Below are 19194 nucleotides of genomic sequence, written 5' to 3'. Positions count from 1 at the left end.
GCAATTTTGTAGGATTTTTTTCTATTTCTTTTTCCAGAAAAACACACAGTTGAGTTCATTTCACATTAGTAATCCAATTAGCACATTATGAGAAACTTTCATTTGATATTCTTACTTGTCATGCTTATGAGTTCTCTTATTTCAGTGCTTTGTGTAAAAGATTTAATATTCTTTGTTTAGTGCCTTGCAGGGATATTTAAAGTTGAGCCACTTGCAATAGTTGTTATAGAATGTTCATATGTTGTGTTAATATTTGAACCACTGTCCTATTTTATGGTCAGGTTGAGTGCTCACAGACATGAGGCCTAAATTAATATATTGTTTGTTTCCCTAATCCCTATTCTGACAAGCCAGGTGTGGGTAGGTAGGTAGGTAAATAATTTTATTTTTCCCAAAAGCCTGAATATTATCTGATGATCCGGTAAGCCCGAAAAATCAGAAATGAATATAATAATATTTGGCTTAGTTTTGACAATAAAATTTTATGAGTAGGACCATTTTTGCAGGGTCGGTCGAGATTGGAGAAACAAACAATATTTTATATTAGGCATGATTTTTTTTTATTAATTGTTATTGCCTTTGAACAGAACATGTTGAAATAAATTGGATTGTTTAAATCTTTATATGTTGGGATCTTTAAAGAATGACCTATAAAGGAAGTGTTTTCTCATTATTGAAGGCAGGCCCATGATTGACCTTTAATTTCTTGCATCCACTTCATTGAACTCTTTATGCAGTTTTTTTTTGTAATCACAATAAGTTGTCCATTCCCTGAAAAATCTGAATTTACAGTATATAGAAGTGGTCTTACCATTTAGGCCTTGTTGTATTCTGTTTATCTTGTTTTGCGCTCATTTCTATTGTAACTGTTTATATTTTTCATTATTTTTCTATATTTCTTGTCCTATAAAACATAAAAAGGGTAAAAACTATTATTAAACATCAGTTTGTGTTTTTCTTTATATGCAGTTATATTTAAAAAGAATGGAATATTTGTGCTTTTTCATTTCACAAACTTTTTGCCAGTCATGACTTTCGCAGACTTTCACCCTGGTCAATAGTTTAAAAACAAACATTCCCATACTTTTTCTTTGTGTTCGTACTAATTTTTCATTTGACAAAAAAGACATGATTCAGCTATTCTTCTATAATTTGTTTCGCTTGACTACGTTAAACTCTGAAATATTGTTAACAGTATAATCAGTATGTGTCTCACTCGTCAAAATTTCAAATTAATATATAAATAACCAATAAAAATGCTATGCATGGCTCAGCTTGATACAAATGTACAGGTTGAATCCAGAACAGTTTGGGCAAGTATGGACACAACATTCAAGCTCGATACAACTCTGAATTTTAAATTTTTATTGTGATTCAATAGTTGATGCAGCATAGGTTTCTGACACAGAATGAATGTGGTCCAAGTACTTAAAAAAATTTAAATTGACAATTAACCTCCAAAATGGTCCAATATTCAAAATCTCAATACATGGTTAGATGCAGCATATCAACATGATCAAAGAAACCCAATAATTCATTTTTTGATGAAATCAAATAAAGTTAAATTTTGGACCCTTTAGAACTCAATGTGGACCAATTTGATAATGGGACAAAATATAAAAAATCTTAACGAATGGTTAGATTCAGCATATCAAAGAGCCCCATATAATCAATTTTTGTTGAAATCAAACAAAGTAAAATTTTGGACCCCGATTTGGACCAACTTGAAATTTGGGCCCATAATAAAAAAATCTAAGTAAATATTCAGATTCAGCATATTAATCAGAACACCAAGAATTTAAATATTGTTAAAATCAAAATAAGTTTAATTTTGGACCCTTTGGACCTTAAGGTAGACCAATTTAAACAGGACCAAAAAAACTAGGAATCTTAATACACAGTTAGATTTGGCATATCAAAGAACTCCAATAATTCAATTTTATATAAAATCAAACAAAGTTTAATATTGGCCCCTTTTGGCCCCTAATTCATGTTATTCCTAAACTCTGAACAAAAACTCTGGTCACAAACCTTGTGTTTGAATTTCACAGATTTCTAATAACTTGTACTAAAGTAATTAAGCGGAAACTAAATGTCCTGGGACAACGACGACTACATGATAAAATTGAGAATGGAAAAAGGGAATGTGTCAAAGAGACAACAACCTGACCATAGATTCAAGAGTTGGAATCCTTTTCTTTTACCGACCAATGCATTTGAATGGGAGATATAGTTGGAACCCCTCTTTACTCATGGTTGGGACCCCCCTTTGAAAATGGCTGGATCCGCCCCTGAGAAGCATTATAGAAAAATCTATAAGCTTTAACTCAAAATAAGGATCATTTTATTTTTAAAGGGCAGGCACAGATCCAGAGGGGGGTTCAAGGGATTGGAACCCCCCTTTTTTTGGATTATCAATGCATTTGAATGGGGACATGTAATTGGACCCCCCCCCCTTTCCCCTTTTGTCCTGGGTTAGAATCCCACCCCACCCCTTTTTTAAAATGACTGGATCCACCCCTTAAGGGTCTATAATTAAGTTTAACAACATCAGACATACTACTTTAACAAAAATAAATGCCACATTTCATCCAATTTAATTTCATCTCTTACTTGCTATTTCATCCATAATATTTAAAGAAATATAAATTTGGGAGTAGTATGATTTTAATTTGCAAGTTATTTAAAACTATCCAAACTAGAGACCTAATCATGCTAATAGAGTAGATATGACTAATTTAAATCAAACTTGGGGTGACTGGGAACAAAGATTTAAGGGAATAGATGCCAGTTTACCTACAATGACCTAGTTTCATAACAATAGCATACATTAATAAAGACTACATGGTCACTCTTATGTTTAAATTTTGGGTGTTCATTTTTTAATGTTTAAAGCTAACAATTTCAACTACATACAAGTATCAAGATTTGATCCTACATTATTTGAATATTGAAAAAAAATAGCTTTTTAAATTTGGATCTAACGTTATATATAATTGTGTATGTCACATGGGTGTATTTTAATGTAAAGCATCTGAAAAATCATTAGCCGTCTCATATTAATTTCAGTTCTTCAAAAGGCAAATTTATATGAGCTTATGCTGAAAATAGAGATTTCTTATTAAGGAGAAATCCCTGCCCCCCTTTTTGTGTGAAAAATTTTGTTGATTACAGAAACATGACTGAGGCAACCATCCCCCATCTGAACCCCCCCCCCCCCCCCCTCCTCCAAATAATTATGACGTCTTGAAAGGCTATTATATTTTTTTTCTACGTCGATGTTAGGCGTCAAAGAAAAAAAATATAATAGCCTTTCAAGACATCATAATTATTTGGACTACCCCCCCCCCCCCCCTAATCACTAAGGTCATTGGTGAAGAGTTGTCACACAAAATAAATGATACCAAATATTCATATGAATATGTTTATATGTTTTTAGCTAGTGTAAGTCAGTCAGGAGAGGAGGCAACCATTTGATTTGTAGGGTGAAAATGTGATTAATCTTGTTTGGTAAACTTGTGCTATAAATAAAAATTACCAATCCATTAAAAAATCCGTGAGCCCAATCTCATCCAATGAAATAGATTATTGTCTGTTTTCGAAGTTATATGGAAGTAAGTTAGTAGTCCAGATAAATATGACGCATTGCAAGGCATTTTTTCTGAGGAGAAGTGTAGAATGGGGGAATGGAACCTTTTTCTTCTTCTTCTTCTTTATGTAGATCCCTCCAGCGTTGGAGCACACACAGCTAGCTGTGTTCCCTTAACGGATTAGTTTTTAAAAATGTTAATATATTCACAAGTTATTCCAAATTGTAATGAAATCCTCCACCAGAACGTTGCACAGGCACACAATTTATTTACAGAAATGTACATTATACACGGATTACCCATTCATTATCCGGCAGGATGTAGATTACGAATTATTTTGGCTGTTGAATTCACTGGATAGTTTATGAATTAAAAGGTCTTCATTCATATGGGAGCCAAGTAGAGCAAGCCAAAATACTATGCATTTAGAAGATGCTACAGATGGTTATTTGCTAACTAATGTTGATATCTCTGTTAATAAGCAATGATTTATTTTTGCGTTATAAGAGTTAGTTCTACATCGTACTCAAATATTAAAACCAATAAATTGATCAGATCCGAAATGCCCTTCCCAGTGAAGGAGCACCTATTATTTTGTAGGTAATTATTATTAGTGTCGGTGGTCTCACAAGTAAATCAGAGTGGATATTGCATGCACATTAAAATAAGCAGAGAAGAGACAATTATCAACTTGTGTTTTATTAATTTTCTCGCAGTTATTTACGGTAAATCAGCTATATAGACATAGGAAGATGTGGTGTATGTATATATAACACAAAACAGGTGTTCGGTTCTAGTACTATATAGTGGCTATAGTATATGATTTTTAAATAACAATTATCAATTATATTTGTATTCTGTGGCGGGTCGAAGGGGATGGAATCCGGGATTGGACTCCCCTAGCTTTTTGTGAGCAATCATTGCATAAATGATAATCTCGGGAATCCTCTCAAGTTCCTACAGAAAAAGGGAGAAGGTTTGGATCCATTAAAACGTTTAATCCCGCTGCAAATGTTTGCACCTGTCCTAAGTCAGGAATCTGATGTACAGTAGTTGTCGTTTGTTTATGTTATATATACGTGTTTCTCGTTTCTCGTTTTGTTTATATAGATTAGACCGTTGGTTTTCCCGTTTGAATGGTTTTACACTAGTAATTTTGGGGCCCTTTATAGCTTGTTGTTCGGTGTGAGCCAAGGCTCCGTGTTGAAGGCCGTACTTTAACCTATAATGGTTTAATTTTTAAATTGTTATTTGGATGGAGAGTTGTCTCATTGGCACTCACATCACATCTTCCTATATCTATATACAAGGTGATAGGACGTTCCGTTGGAATAGGTTACCTGTGCATCAGGAAAAGTTTTAATATAAGAACCTTAAATATATGTGAACAGGTCGGTAAAAACTCTCTTTTGACACATAGGTAGTACACTGTTGCATTGAACACCAATTAAAACGCTAACAATATGTGAAAAGATAACGTTTTAACCTACACAATATATGAATAAGGTATACACTTTTGAAATCTAAATTATGGGTGAGGTAACAGAAACCCAGCGGCAATGACACCCCTTATTTAATGGAGACATGTAGTTGGAACCCCCTTTATCATGACTAGATCCGCCCATGATTTTTACATGTAAATCAAGCCTCGGGTATTTGTTGGCATAACGGTAACCACGAAAGGGGGAGGGCTAATTAAAAGCACGAGGAATTATAAATATACAATTCAACAGGGGTAGAGTGCATGGAGGAATGGGAATTAAAATTGTCTCTTCACGATAATCGAAAAAAGTATCTTGCACGTTATTTTCATCATCTTGTCTGAAACACTCTGAATAATGAGCTTTAAGGCGAAAACAAGGCATGTGAAATACTATAATAACATACACTTCTTTTTTTATACGTTGTATGGACAAACCCATAAATCCCTCAAACAATTTGCTTGATTCATGTCATATCAAATAAATTACAGCGCGGAAAGGTATAAACTTTAATTTAATATCAAACCTAAATTTTTGTTATATTTTTCAATAAATTTAAAAATCTTAATTAGGCATGCGTGAGTTCCATTTCATGAGACCTACACAGATGTCTATAAAACAAATTAAAAATTATAAATACAGTTTTTCAATTCTTTCCGGCATAGATTAAAAAAAATATGTATATAATCTTTATACGAGTTTGGTTGAATTATTTCACTTGATTATAATGATAAATCTTTTAGTTCTTAAACTTTTGATTAAAAATGAATTTATCATTTTGATATCTAACGATAAACTTTTTAAATTGAAGTGACATGGTCAGTAACCTAATTAGTTGCATGGCTGATTACCATCTTACAGGTGACCCAGTAATTTTCCATATGACAGTAGCGTGTGCCCTCGGGGTTATATCGGGGTGTGTATAACTTATTTTCTGGGGAACATCCTGTCCACGCGTAGCACTTAACATATATTGCAACAGATGACATTAAACACATTTTCTTTGTAGCATCGGAGGCAATTTCATGTTCGCCGACCACACAAAATATTTCACAAAAAAAGATATGATAAAATCAAAAGAAAAAGATAAAGAAATATTAACAAATAAAGGTGAAATTGAGTAAACGGGGATTCGTGTTTTTATGAGCTTATTTTCAGTGGACAACAATAAATGGAAGTTTTTAACGACCTTGTGTGACCTATAGTTGTTGATGTTTGTGTCATTTTGGTCTGTTGTGGATAGTTGTCTTATTGGCAATCATACCACATCTTTTTTTTTAATATTGACTGGTTATATACATGATATAATATATATAGCCCTTGCACGGTCGGTCCAGTGGACATATTTCATACTAGATAACTTATACAGTAATTCTTTTTATATATATGACAATAATTGTCCGATCTGATACACGTACCTATAATGTACAGAAGTTTGAACAGCTTCAAATATATGGGGTCCGTAGAAAAACCGCAAAGGACCTCCTTAGTGCACTAAGAACAAAAATGTGCACTAAGGACCTGATGGAATGATACAACTGTCACAAAGGATATGGCATATAGAAATAGACTTTGTAAAAGGAGAAGGTCCGGTAAGACACCTTTTAGGCCCCAAAATATAGCAGCTTTACAAAATTGTTAAATCATAAATAATTGTGAACACTTCACGGAAAAGTGAGGATTGATATTTGGTTGCCAATACTTCATTCATTTTTCTAATGTCAGGAACTATGCCATTTATCAATATTTCGATTAAATAATTAAACTTATAGAATTATATATATATATACACTTAAAAGTTTATTTAGAGTAACCCTATGCCGGATGAACAAAAAGTGTGCCATTTATTGAAAAACATATGGTTTGGTATAACAAGAAAACTTCTCTAGTGTTCTAAACATTTCTCACATAACCCCTCCCTCCAAACCCCCACTTCAAGCTCTGGATCCGCGCTTGCCCATAGTGCTTATTACATTATAAAATAAAATGGTATTCGTCTTCAATTGTTGAAATAAAGATGAATTGTTAAAAAAAAAGCATTGACACCAGTTTAAAGTTATCGTTCATAGAAGACAGTTATGATTTATTCTATAATTCTCTTTTTAAAACGTCAAATAATTTTACCTCTTGGAGTTTTTCTATATTACTTCTGTAATCGGATTTTGAAGAACCCCATGGACACCACATACTCTCAAATGTCTTTCAAGGAATAATGATAGTATGTAAACTCTTGTGTTGTTAGTAGGAAATAAAATATCAAAAGCCTTTGTTTCTCAATTTTTATATTAATAATAGAGTTTGTTAATTAAAAAAAAAGCTTGCTTAGCAATTTCCTTAAAAACTAAATATATATAACAAAGGCAAAGTTTTAAAACACAAAATTTATTTTTTATTTTTCTTTCATAAACTTGAAATTATACCACGCTAAACCGTTAGGTTAACAACCATTAATTAATCAATAAGTAACGATCAAAAGACAATTGTTTATTGGATTAGGTTGATTGAACATGATGATTCGGGAATCTGCAATAAACCGTTGGTCACGTGGCGAGTGGCACGCGTTTATTAAAAAGTCATTTAACTTCAAAATTACAAAATCTATTGATACCTAACTTTATAGATATGAGGTTTTTAATCATACCCTCTTATATTCATGCTCGCTGTGATCTTAAAACATCGTTTTAGTGTCCTTAATGCAAAAACTTTCTTCTTAGTGTACTAAGAAGTCTTTTGCAGTATTTCTACACACCGAAATATATGGCCTTATTATTGGTAATATACCATATTAGTGTCACTAATGGCTTAACGTGTTACCAAATTAAGAAGAAGAAATAGGCTCAAAACCGCATTTTTAACTTTAGATTTTTTTTCAATCCCAAAAGAGAGATGAGGTCCGGTATACCAAGGAGGTTATATTAGAAGGAGAGAGGACGAAAGACGATAATTACACATAAAATGTTACCGACTTTTCTGTAAGTGGGTGTTAATTAGATGAGATCAACCCTGTAACAGAGGGAGATTTTGTCCTAATTACATACCCGAGTAAGAACGGAAACACCCGAATTGTCATAAACTGACCGGATATACAATTATTGAAATGTTAATCTGATTTTTTGTGATATTTTTTATTAAATAATTAAAAATTAAAATTTTGTGTAAAAGAAAACTTATTATCAATAGAAATAAAACGAATATCCATCTCATTGCCGTCAATGTTAATATCAACAGTAATAACAGAAAGTCACTTTTACGTTGTTCCCGATAAATTTCTCTGTGTTTCAATTACAAATATTCCTTCCGGTCGTTACCGGTCACCGTAACTAAAGTACTTTCAATATTCGTATATTTTCTATGATTATTACCTTCAAATTCTCATAAGCAGAAATTGACAGGTGAAGCGAAAATCTTTGTTTAAAGCAATGTAGTGTTGACTAAAAATCGCTCACTAACTTTCCTTTAAACCCTCATAACTTTGTCATTTCTTTATCTTTTTTCACCGTAGACAGACGATTTATTTTGAAATTGCGCGTCCGATCTTTTTACTTTTCATAAACACCAATACACTGCATTGTTACCGAAAATACACCTGAACTTTTATGATCTAGTCACTGATAACAATCACGTGACATATACGATTTATCTAATGGCCCGAACTACTCGCGGTAACAGCCCGGTACATCAGAGGACCATGTCAAGTGGGTGATACACATGTCGGTTCTTTATAATTTAACTATTTTTCTCTGATCGAACTGCTATCCTGGGGATGCTAATTTTGTATCAAGCAGAGTGTTCACTCTCCTTCTAATATAACCTCCTTGGGTATACAGACTAATTAAAAAGTCCAGATGAGAAGTTTAACTTTTAACTGTTTCTTGACGCATGCAAAAAAAAATGCAGTACCTGGTTACAGTTGCTCATTGAGAAATTATCATCTTTCGATTAAATGATCTTCAATCTATATGCCAGGTCTTCATTTTAAAAGTTATAAAATCTTAATGTGAAGTGATCTAAAATGTTCAATATTAATGAGTATTTTCGCTGTAAAATGAATCTAAGGTCGTCTAAAAGTATATACATGTGTATTTGACCCGACTACTGACTACATAGTAAACTATTCATTATGTATGTATAAGGGGGTCTGAGCGGGACTCGGGATTGTCGAGGCGTATTTTTTGTTGTGCCGTGAAAAAGCGAAATGAAGTTTAGCGGGACATGGGAAATTACAAAAATATCAGAATTGTTCACTTATATAGTGTAAGCGTAATGGCATCATGCGGGAATCTAAAAAAATAAAAAGTAACTAAGCGGGATCCGTGAACAGAACCCCCAATGAGACCCCCATTAGTTGTGGCTTATTTTGGTTCTTTTTAGTTCGTTTCTTTCCCCTACATTACTTGACCGTTTTTGTAAAACAACAGCACTCGAGGTCTGGCAGTATTTTACCAAGAAATGCACAAAATATTCAAAAAGAAGGCCTAGAAAATTTAAATATTGGTATGCACACATACTCCCCTGTCAGCACAGACAATTATATTTTTGTAAACGCGCAAAACTCGTTTCTAATATTTATAATAGAACTGAAAAGAAAATTGAAATGGAAATGGGGAATGTATCAAAGAGATAACAACATGACCAAAGAGCAGATAACAGCCATAGGTCACCAATGGGTCTTCATTGCAACGAGAAAATCCCAAAACATGAGACTTGGGTGGATCCTGAGTCATATAAAGGGGTTCCTAACCCTGGACAAATTTGGGGGGGGGGTGTTAAACTACATGTCCCCATTCAAATGCATTGATCGTCCAGTAAAGAAAGGGGGGTTCCAACATGTCCAACCCTCAGCCCCCTGGATCCGTGCCTGTGAGGCATGCTTTAGCTTGCCATTAAACAAAAATGTATACTAGTTGAGTGATAATGGACGTCATACTAAACTTTTCAATACAAAGAAAAAGAAACTAAAATAAAAATCATACAAAGGTCACAAAGGCCATAACTTCTGGCTCCTGAATAAGAAAAAGTGCAAAATGCAGTGGGGATAAAAGCCTTTACTGTAAATGCCTGAAATTACAATTATATAAATCATCTCGCATCTTTGTGCATTTCTTGAAATTGGTCATATTAATAAATGCATGCAATATTTTCAGAAAATTTCAATATATAGGCTTTTTTTTAAAAAGTCAATCTTGTGCATGATTATCAATGATTATACTCGCACAATTAACACATGTGGTTCTCAAAACTCAAAGGTGTCTATGCTATTTATGACAACTTTTATACTCCCGCTTTCAAAAAAAGGGGGGTATACTGTTTTACCTCTGTCTGTCAGTCCGTCCGTCCGTCCGTCCGTCCGTCAGTCAGTCAGTCCGTCCCATGAATATTTTTCTTCGCATTTTTCGCAGGAACTACAATACAAGGATTTCTGAAATTTGGTTTCAGGGTTTATCTAAGTCATTTATACCGTGTGATGCGTTTTCAGATTGATCACTTGTCAACTTCCTGTTAACCGAACACTTGTATGATTTTACACATGATACTGAGTCTAGTTGAAAATTTTCGTCACATTTTTCTCAGGAACTACAATACAAGGATTTCTTAAATTTGGTTTTAGGATTTATATAAGTCAGCTATACCGTGTGATGCGTTTTCAGATTCATCACTCGACAACTTCCTGTTTACCGAACACTTGCATATTTTTACACTATTTATATTATCCACTTGCGGCGGGGGTATCATCAGTGAGCAGTAGCTCGCAGTTTCACTTGTTAATAAAGTATAAATTTACAAAATATGTTTAGAACTATATGATTTTTATGTTTTTAAGCATAGATATAGAAGGTCAGGATCTGCCAACTCTCACTGACTGACTGAGCACATAAATTCAACACTAGTTTTTTGGTGTTGCTTAGTGTTTTGTTTTGTTTTGTTTTTCTTTTCTGCATCTTATGTTTTGCCTTGGCATTGTCAGTTTCTCTTTCATTGCCTTTGGTTTTTTTGTTATGTTAAATAACAAGTCACATATAATCATGATAATTAAGGTCCTTTTTAATTTTTAGGGATTTTAAATTTTTAATTTAAAGTTAGGGATTTTATTCATAAAAGGGGGGATTTTCCAGTACGTATACTATTAATAATGCTTTGAGCAATTTTAATGAAACTTGGTGAATTATTTTTGTATAACACAAACATGATAATTTTCCTTTTAATTTAAAAAAAAAATCTGATTTATGTCATTGTACTATCATGACTTGGGATTAGGATAGTCTCAAGAATGCTTTCACAAATTTTTATGAAACTTTGGTGAATTGTTTTTATATCTTGACATAAACACCCTTTTTATTATTATGACCCAAAGTGGAGGGGGCATAATGTTTAACACTTGATCGTTTGTCCGTCTGTCCCAAAGTTGTTTTTTGTTCTCTTACATTACTTTAGTTTGCCTCAAACAAATTCAATTAAACTTTTACCAGAGCTTGTTATCACAATACTCAGATCAAGTTTGAATTTTGGTGATGTCAGTGTTACTGTACTAGAGTATCAGAGTTATGCCCCTTTAGAAATGGGGAAAATATGCTGAATTTTTGGTTTCCTGTTTTCTAAACTTTAGTTTGTCTCAACCAAATGTTATGAAATCAATACACAATGCTTATAACCACAAAATACAGATTAAGTTTGAATTTTGGTAGTGTCTCTTTTACTAAATTCTATAGTTATGCTCTTTAAAAATGGAAAAAATTGTTTCAGCCTTCTAACTTAAGTTTCCCTCAACCAAATTTTATTAAACTTTAAAACAATACTTTTTATCACAATTTTAATCAGATCAATTTCAATTTTTTGTAGTAAAACTTTTACCGTTCTTCAGTTATGTTCCTTTAAAACTTTGAATAATATGCAAGCTGGAGTATCATTCCCTATTTATCATGTATATTTTTTTATAAGATGCAGAGTTAAGGAACTTTAGTTGTTGCAAAGTTATTTAAAATTTGTCCATTTTCAAAATCTTTGAAAGGTTTTAGAAATGTATTTGTTAAAAAAATCGCAGCCTTAAACTTATAGTCACTTGAGAGATCTATAAATTGAGCCAAATTATATACATGTTTTATGGCAATGAATACCACTGTTTGTGCATGTTTTTTTTTTTTGGAGGGCGGGGGTCTTATTTGCGCAGTGCTCATAGTTTTTTAGTCGATCAATAAAATTCATTTAAAGCTTACAGACCAGCTATAAGGGCAAGAAGCTTATCAAGCACTCATGGTTTAGATTTTTATTAAACACACATTAATATACATATAAATGTACATTAAACAGAAAAAATATTGATGCAAGATGTCATTCAACTTTTACTCTTTTATGTATAGGACAAGAACTATAGAAGGTACAGAGAAATAATATACAGCAGAAATGATAGGCAATGTAAAATTTGCAGAAGCCAACTAAACCTAAATGGTAAGGCACCTTTTAATTTTAAAAAGTTATTGAACTTGAAAGATGATTACCAGTATCATGATTACTATAAAAATTCAAAGATGTGGTATATTAAATATGAAAACTATCATGGCTTTGAGAAAGAAATTGTAGGCCTGTTACGACCTTCAATAATGAGAAAATCAATACCCTATACTATAGTCAAAGTATAAAAGACCTAAAGATGAAACATTGAAACAATTCAAACTGTAAAACTAATCATGCTAATTGCCTAGTTTATAACAAAATAAATTGCAAAAAATAAATATGACCGGTATGAAACAACAACCACTAAATTTTAGTGTCAGACTAAACTGATAAAAGCTACAGGCTCTGAACTTTGGACAGGCACAATAGGAATATGGCAAGGTTATATTAAAATAAGATGTGGTATGATTACCAATAAGACAACTCTCCACCAGACAACCAATGATGTAAATTTCCTGCAAACATGGACTTGACTACTGTAAATCAACTAATTTTTCGTGAATACTTTATCTTGCATTTTATACTTTCTAGTCTACATCGCAGTTATTTATTTTTCTCGAGTTCAAGTTTACTTAATGTATTTTAATAAGGAAAGATACACATGAAAAACATTTATTGCTGTTTCTCTCTCCATTTATAACATTTTATTTGCTTTTTTTGTGTATTTATAGGTGATCAGACATCTCGGTTTTCATGATCAATAGGTCATTACTGAAGAGGAAACTTAAAGTTGAAATTTATTTACATAGTGCATAATTGGATTAATTTGAAATGGAATGTGTGCTTTCCTGCAAAAAAGAAATAGGAAATTTCAACATGTGATAATGACCATATAAAACAAAATGGAGTTCTATCATAGATACCCGAAAACACTATTGCATAAAAGCAACAACATATCTTAATCAAAAGAAAGGAGAATGCAGAACAAATACTATTTTGTTGTTGAAAAAAGGAACACCAGTTTTATCCACTCATTTACATCGCTCCCTCATATCAAATATACAGAAGAAGATCATTGAAGAACAATTTGCAAAAATGATTTCTCTTAGAATTGAAGGGAATTGTTTAGTGAATGGAATAATGTATTCACTGAATTCTTACATAGTGGATTGAATAACTGTACACAAGCTGAAACAGAAGAAATTCTAATTTAAAATAACACGAAAAGTGTTTATTTTATCATTTAATCTGCAAATATATAAATATTTTTTTTAGAACACCACAAATGATATAATGACATTCAAATTGGTTGCTTATTATTGTATCGCATTTAAACAATTACAAAGAAAACAGAAGCATTTGCTCAAAAAAAATTATAAATCAAAGTTAAATTTATATAAAAAGTATAAACAATACCTAGATCTAAACAGTCAGACTGTATTATTTTCAATGTCATTAAAATTTTGAGTCAAACATTTATTATTAAATTTTTAAATATCATTTGCATCAATTCTACAGTCTTTTAATAATTATATTCATACTGTTTGTATACATGGTGTAGTGAAGAAATGTTTAACAAGTAAAAATAAGGAAAAACATTTCCTTAAGGGAAATTTGATGTTCAGAAATTTCCTTAGAGGAAATTTGAAGAACAATGATTTCCTCAGAGGAAATTTGTTGTCTTGAATTTTCCTCCAAGGAAAAGTGTTTGTCAAAAATTTCCTCACAGGAAAAAGTATTTCCTCAAAGGAAAATTTGAAGCTGCAAATTTCCTCAAAGGAAAAAGAATTTCCTCTAAGGAAAAAGAATTTCCTCTAAGGAAAAAGAATTTCCTTTAAGGAAATAGAATTTCCTCAAAGGAAATAATTATGCAGCAAATTCCGTAAGGGAAATCTTTTTCCCTTGAGGAAAAAACAATTTCCCTTGAGGAAAATTCTTTTTCCTTCAGGGAAATTTGATTTCCCTTGAGGAAAAGTACTTTTCCTCTGAGGAAATTGTTGAAAAAAGGGGCATAACTTTTTCAACAGTGGTGCTAGAGCCAATTTTTTTTAGGACAAATATCAGGGAACCAATACCAACCAAGTTATCAACTTTGTTTTGACTTAACTCTAAAAATTAAGGTGACAACTTTTGCACTCAGCGGAATTGCAAACTTGTCCCGGAGACTGTTTATAGTTGATTTTACTGTAAAAAAGGTTGGTTTGGCGGAGGTACATGCACAAACTTTATTTAGAAAATTGTAGTTCTGATAAGGTATGGTTGTTTTTACTTTAATAAATGTTGGTTCTGAGATGGTACCAACACTCAGATTACTTAGAAAATTTAGTTCTTAAAAAGTATATTTTTTTGTCCATTAAATAAACGTGGTTTCTGAGGAGGAACCGACACTCAGATAAGTTAGAAAATTTAATTCTGACAAGGTATAGTTGTTTTAACTGTAAATAAAAGTTGGTTCTGAGGAGGTACAAACACAAAGTTTTCTTGAAAAATCTAGTTCTGACAAGATATGGTTGATTTTACAGTAAAAAAAAGTTGGTTCTGAGGAGGTACCGACAATCAGATTACTTAGAAAATTTAGTTCTGACAAGGTATGGTTGATTTTACTGTAAATAAAGGTTGGTTCTGAGGAGGTACAAACACAATTTTTTCTAAGAAAATCTAGTTCAGCCAAGATATGGTTGATTTTACTGTAAAAAAAAGGTTGGTTTGGCGGAGGTACATGCACAAACTTTATTTAGAAAATTGTAGTTCTGATAAGGTATATGGTTGTTTTTACTTTAAATAAATGTTGGTTCTGAGATGGTACCAACACTCAGATTACTTAAAAAATTTAGTTCTTAAAAAGTATAGTTTTTTGTCCATTAAATAAACGTGGTTTCTGAGGAGGAACCGACACTCAGATAAGTTAGAAAATTTAATTCTGACAAGGTATAGTTGTTTTAACTGTAAATACAAGTTGGTTCTGAGGAGGTACAAACACAAAGTTTTCTTGAAAAATCTAGTTCTGACAAGATATGGTTGATTTTACAGTAAAAAAAAGGTTGGTTCTGAGGAGGTACCGACAATCAGATTACTTAGAAAATTTAGTTTTGACAAGGTATGGTTGTTTTTACTGTAAATAAAGGTTGGTTCTGAGGAGGTACAAACATATTTTTAGTTCTGACAAAATATGGTTGATTTTACCATAAAAAAAAGGTTGGTTCTGAGGAGGAACCGACACTCAGATTACTTAGAAAATTTAGTTCTGACAAGGTATGGTTGTTTTTACTGTAAATAAAGGTTGGTTCTGAGGAGGTACCGACAATCAAATTACTTAGAAAATTTAGATCTGACAAGGTATGGTTGTTTTTACTGTAAATAAAGGTTGGTTCTGAGGAGGTTCAAACAAATTTTTTTCTTAGTAAATCTAGTTCTGGCAAAATATGGCTGATTTTACTGTAAAAAAAGGTTGGTTCTGAGGAGGTACTGACACTCAGATTACTTAGAAAATTTAGTTCTGACAAGGTATGGTTGTTTTTACTGTAAATAAAGGTTGGTTCTGAGGAGGTACAAACACATTTTTTTCTTAGAAAATCTAGTTCTGACAAGATATGGTTGATTTTACTGTAAAAACAGGTTGGTTCTGAGGAGGTACCGACACTCAGATTAGTTAAAAAATTAGTTCTGACAAGGCATAGTTGTTTTAACTGTAAATAAAAGTTGGTTCTGAGGAGGTACAGACACAAAGTTTACTTGAAAAATTTAGATCTTACATGGAGTTAAGATTTTACTTTAAATAAATGTTGGTTCTGAGGAGGTACAAACACTCAGATTACTTAGAAAATTTAGTTCTGACAAGGCATAGTTGTTTTAACTGTAAATAAAAGTTGGTTCTGAGGAGGTACAGACACAAAGTTTTCTTGAAAAATTTAGATCTTACATGGAGTTAAGATTTTACTTTAAATAAATGTTGGTTCTGAGGAGGTACAAACACTCAGATTACTTAGAAAATTTAATTCTGACAAGGCATAGTTGTTTTAACTGTAAATAAAAGTTGGTTCTGAGGAGGTACAGACACAAAGTTTTCTTGAAAAATTTAGATCTTTCATGGAGTTAAGATTTTACTTTAAATAAAATAAATGTTGGTTCTGAGGAGGTACAAAAACTCAGATTACTTAGAAAATTTAGTTCTGACAAGGCATAGTTGTTTTAACTGTAAATAAAAGTTGGTTCTGAGGAGGTACAGACACAAAGTTTTCTTGAAAAATTTAGATCTTACATGGAGTTAAGATTTTACTTTAAATAAAGGTTGGTTCTGAGGAGGTACAGACACAAAGTTTCAGTTCTTACAAGGTGTGGTTGTTTTTACGGTCAAAAACGTTGGTTCTGAGGTGGTACCGACATAAAGTTTTCTTAGAATATTTAGCCCTGAAAAGATATGGTTGATTTTACTGTAACTAAAGATTGGTTCTGAGGAGGTATCGACACTCCGATTTCTTAGAAAATTTTGTTTTTACAAGGTATAGTTGTTTTTACTTTAAATAAACGTGGGTTCTGAGGAGGTACCCACACTCAGAAAAGTTACAAAATTTAGTTCTTAAAGTATGGTTGTTTTTACTGTAAATAAAGGTTGGTTCTGAGGAGGTACCGACACTTAGATTAGTTAGAAAATTTAGTTCTGACAAGGCATTGTTGTTTTAAATGTAAATAAAAGTTGGTTCTGATGAGGTACAGACACAAAGTTTTCTTGAAAAATTTAGATATTACATGGGGTTAAGATTTTACTTTAAATAAATGTTGGTTCTGAGGAGGTACCAACACTCAGATTACTTAGAAAATTTAGTTCTTACAAAGTATAGTTGTTTTTACTGTAAATAAACGTGGGTTCTGTGGAGGTACCGACACTCAGATTACTTAACAAAATTAGTTCGACAAGATATGATTGATTTTACTGTAAAAAAAGGTTGGTTCTGCGGAAATACATTCACAAAGTTTATTCAGAAAAAATTAGTTATGATAAGGTATGGTTGTTTTTACTGTAAATAAAGGTTGGTTCTGAGGATGTACAGATACAAAGTTTTAGTTATTACAATGTGTTGTTGTTTTTACGGTAAAAAAACGTTGGTTCTGAGGGGGTACCGACATAAAGTTTTCTTAGAATATTTAGCCCTGAAAATATATGGTTGATTTTACTGTAAATAAAGATTGGTTCTAAGGAGGTATCGACACTCCGATTTCTTAGAAAATTTAGTTCTTACAAGGTATAGTTGTTTTTACTTTAAATAAACGTGGGTTCTGAGGAGGTACCGACACTCAGATAAGTTAGAAAATTTGATTGTGACAAGATAAGATTGATTTTACTGTAAATAAAGGTTGGTTCTGAGGAGATACCGACACTTAGATTACTTTAAAATTTTAGATCTGAACAGGTATGGTTGTTTTTACTGTAGATAAAGGTTGGTTTTACGGGGCAACTGATAGTTAGACTACTTAGAAAATTTAGTTCTGACAATGTAAGGTTTATTTTACTGTAAAAACGGTTGGTTCTGCGGAGGTACCGACACTCAATTTACTTAAAAAATTTAGTTCTGACAAGATATGGTTGTTTTTACTATAAAAAAGTTGTTTCCGCGGAGGTATTGACAATAGTTTACTTAGAAAATTTAGTTCTGACAAGGAATAGTTGTTTTTACTGTAAATAAAGGTTGGTTCTGAGGAGGTACCGAGACAAAGTTTTCTTAGAAAATTTAGTTCTGACAAGGTATAGTTCTTTTTACTGTAAATAAAGGTTGGTTCTGCGCGGGAGGTACCGACACTCCGATTACTTATAAGATTTAGTTCTGATAAGGTATGGTTGTTTTTACTGTAAATAAAGGTTGGTTCTGATAAGGTACAGACACAAAGTTTCAGTTCTTACAAGGTGTGGTTGTATTTACGGTCAAAAAGGTTGGTTCTGATGAGGAACCGACATAAAGTTTTCTTAGAATATTTAGCTCTGAAAAGATATGGTTGATTTTACTGTAACTAAAGGTTTGTTCTGAGGAGGTATCGACACTCCGATTTCTTAGGAAATTTAGTTCTTAAAAGGTAAAGTTGTTTTTACTTTAAAATTATATTGTATAAAGGTTGAGGATGAACACGGATGCGGCCACTTTCATTTTTAAGAAAAACCATTCGAAAAGTGACATTTTTCTGCATATTTAGTAGATTTTTCATATTTCAGCTTGAATCGGTACGTTTTTTAAGACTATATCAGTTAAAATCGTTCACATAAACTAATTGATTCAAATAGAATAGACACTTAAGTGTTAAATAGGTGGTCAAAATCTTTTGTCAGATGACCCTGAAATTTGAGGCCAAAATCGGCCCTTACCGGACCTACTACTTTCATAAAAAAACTTTATGTCGGTACCTCCTCAGAACCGACCTTTATTTACTGTTAAAACAACCATACCTTATCATATTAACTATTTTTTTCTAAATAAACTTTGCGTATGTACCTCCTCAGAACCAACCTTTTTTTACAGTAAAATCAATCATATCTTGTCAGAACTATTTTGTTTAAGTAATCTGAGTGTCGATACCTCATCAGAACTAACATTTATTTAAAGTAAAATCTTAACACCATGTAAGATCAAAATTTAAAAAAACAACTTTGTGTCTGTACCTCCTCAGAACCAACTTTTATTTAAACAGTTAAAGTAAAAACAACTATACCTTGTCAGAACTAAATTTTCTAACTAATCTAAGTGTCG

At 32.2% G+C, this 19194-nt stretch overlaps 2 long non-coding RNA genes across 3 annotated transcripts; one reads left to right on the top strand and one right to left on the bottom strand.

The window, feature by feature from the left end:
- Positions 1-786: 786 nt before the first annotated feature.
- Positions 787-4232, bottom strand: LOC134683791 (uncharacterized). The gene is made up of 3 exons (XR_010101081.1): positions 4131-4232; positions 3539-3693; positions 787-904 (listed from the first exon to the last, which is right to left on the bottom strand). It is a non-coding gene; the product is annotated as an uncharacterized LOC134683791 (long non-coding RNA).
- A 4922-nt stretch (positions 4233-9154) lies between these two features.
- LOC134685508 (uncharacterized) lies at positions 9155-13432 on the top strand. 2 transcript variants are annotated; one of them, XR_010101298.1, is made up of 3 exons: positions 9155-9497; positions 12427-12514; positions 13192-13432. It is a non-coding gene; the product is annotated as an uncharacterized LOC134685508 (long non-coding RNA). The 2 variants fall into 2 exon arrangements; XR_010101299.1 differs by having other exon boundaries at positions 9472-9565.
- Positions 13433-19194: the final 5762 nt, after the last annotated feature.

This window comes from Mytilus trossulus, chromosome 9 (assembly GCF_036588685.1).
Source record: "Mytilus trossulus isolate FHL-02 chromosome 9, PNRI_Mtr1.1.1.hap1, whole genome shotgun sequence".
Taxonomy (NCBI): Eukaryota; Metazoa; Mollusca; class Bivalvia; order Mytilida; family Mytilidae; genus Mytilus; species Mytilus trossulus.
The sequence above is the reverse complement of the archived record's forward strand: the minus strand, read 5'-3'. Positions and strand labels throughout refer to the sequence as shown.